We start from the raw sequence: 2,495 nt of genomic DNA on the forward strand, positions 1-2,495 counted from the left end.
CGATTTCGTCGCGACGTAGTTCTCGACGACAACGAGCGAACGTCTCTCTCTTGCGCGACGCGCGACGCGCGACTGCGCACCGGGTCAACGTCGCGAGTATCGACGACGCCGCGAGTGCGACGCGCGCGAAATCCGACAACGTCGCGACGCGCCCATCGCTGCGATCGTTGCGCACACGATGACAAATCGAACAGTGGAATCGTCGTAGCGATCCAGCGACGACGCGTCTGTCGTCGCAACGGCGTCCGCGCGACGGCGTTGACAACGGCGACGCAAGCTCGACGCAGGAATCGTTTGGCGCCCGCTCGTTCGCGCCTGTCCGAGATCGCGGTCTCGGTCGTGGAATCCCTAAGCGCAACCAACGAGCGCGCGCGCGTCGCGATCGACGAGACGACGCGACGCGACCGCGCGATCGGAAACAGGCGTTCATTCGAAGATAGAGAGAGAGAGATTCGATCTCGATGCCGATTTACACAGGTCCCCCCCTCCCGCGATGACTACCGACGACACCGAGACGACACCTTTCTCGACACCGGCGTACGATCTGTACACCGACTTACCTGTTCGTGCAATTGATGAGTCTGCACAGTGAGTCCGATTTTACGATAAGACAACGACGAGGCTTCTGCGACGCGTGCACGCTCAATCGATCGAATCGACCGCGTCGTCGGTTGACCGCGAGCGACGCGGTCGAGTGCGGAACGCGATTGATAAAACTTTCACAGACTCGGGCCCACGACGGTCATACTAGGACTGAACAAGTCGATCGTCAAGAGTTNTCGTCGTCGAACGCCGTCGACGAGGCGGGCGCGTCGACGGTGCCTTTCAGATAATACGCCACATCGCGCAGTAACAACGAATCTCGCATGTACAGATCACCGTGCGCTACGGTGCACATCTGCGTCGCCCATTTTAGGCCGCTCGCGAAGTACGAGCTCTTGGGCACGTGTTTGCTCACGATCACAAAATCGTCGAGGTATCGCTGATACGCGGTTTCCTGGTCGGGCGAGCATTCGCGAAAGATGTCCGACTGCGGCGCGGCCGCCTGTGCCACGTTGGCCGCGGTGCGCTCGTGCAATGTCACGAGATCGCGCGGAGTGCCCTTTGCACCCGAGTGAACGACGAGCCAGTTTTCCAGACAAAGAGCGTTTTTGTCCGTGATAACTATCGCTCGATCGGGCGCTTCGATCGAGCGTCGGAACAAAACATGTCTCACTCGTTGAATAAAGGCCTCGCCGTCGTCGCTGCCGCGAATGCGAACCGCGCGCACGAAGACCAGATCCAGCACGGGACATTGTCGCCACACGGATTCGCACCACCATTCTTCGGTGCTTTCGCAGTTGCGAATGTTCCTCGAATCATGTCTCTTCGCTTTGTCGATCGGTCGTCGTCGCCAAATATCCGAAATTACCCGCGCGTAATCGTCGTACCACGGACCGAAGAGAGCGCAAGCCCGTCGTCGAGCGGCGCGCAAACGCCGAATGTTCAGTCTCGCGTGCAATAGAGAGCTCGCTTCGCACGGCGATACATCGTCCGCGCCGCGACCGAACGTTCGTCCGCGCGAGACTCGTTCGGTCGCGAGTTCGACCACGGCGCGCGTTTCGTCGCGCGCGTCGTCGAACGCCAACACGCGAAACGTCCAAAAGTGCTTTGGCAAAACGTGAATCACGGAATGTCACCAAAGAGAAACGGATCGCGCAGACGTCGCAATTCGTACGCCGACTCGATGCCTCTCAGGATCATGATCGTAACGGCGTCGCCGTCGAAATCGGCGTTCAGATGCTTCAGCACGAACGGCGATATGTGAACGGAGTCGTTGTGTTCCAATCCGCGCTCGTAGACGTACACTCGCTCGACACCGATCACACTGCTGTTGTGTATGCAAGGGTCGCATTTCAGCACGAGACCGAAATTTGGAGCAACGTCGAAGTGGAATGCGCATCTCGCGTCCGGCCAGATCTCGTCAGCGACGTCGAACTCGCCATCGACCACGCCGTTGGTAGTCGCGCGCGAACGATCGTTCGATTCGCGGCGAAATCGCAAATGTCGTCGATCGCGCTCCACATCGGCCGAGAACAGTCTGACCGCGTGATGAAACGGCAGCGCTATGTGCCGCGGTGCCAGATACGGCGAAATCTGGATGTAACCACGAAACGTGTTCCTCAGTGGATACGTAACGAGATAATGGACGAAGCTCTTGCAGGACTGTAGAAAATTTTTGACTGTGCCTCCTTTGTCGGTCAATATCTTGTCCACGTCGTTGCCGAAGCGCAGTTGATTGTACATGGCGACGCTGCAGTACTCGTAGGGCGGAGCGATAGCGACGTCGCCGGTGGTCGCGCGTCGCGTCGTAACGACAGGCTCCGTGTTTGCGGGTTCGCTTTCTTGAGGCGCCGTTCGACACGCCACGCACCCGAGCGATTCTATGGACGACGGCGGTATGTTGTGCGATCGCCGTCGCGATCGCGTCGTCGCGATCTGCAACGCTCGTCGAT

This window comes from Harpegnathos saltator, unplaced genomic scaffold (assembly GCF_003227715.2).
Source record: "Harpegnathos saltator strain DR-91 unplaced genomic scaffold, Hsal_v8.6 scaffold183, whole genome shotgun sequence".
NCBI classification, from domain to species: Eukaryota; Metazoa; Arthropoda; class Insecta; order Hymenoptera; family Formicidae; genus Harpegnathos; species Harpegnathos saltator.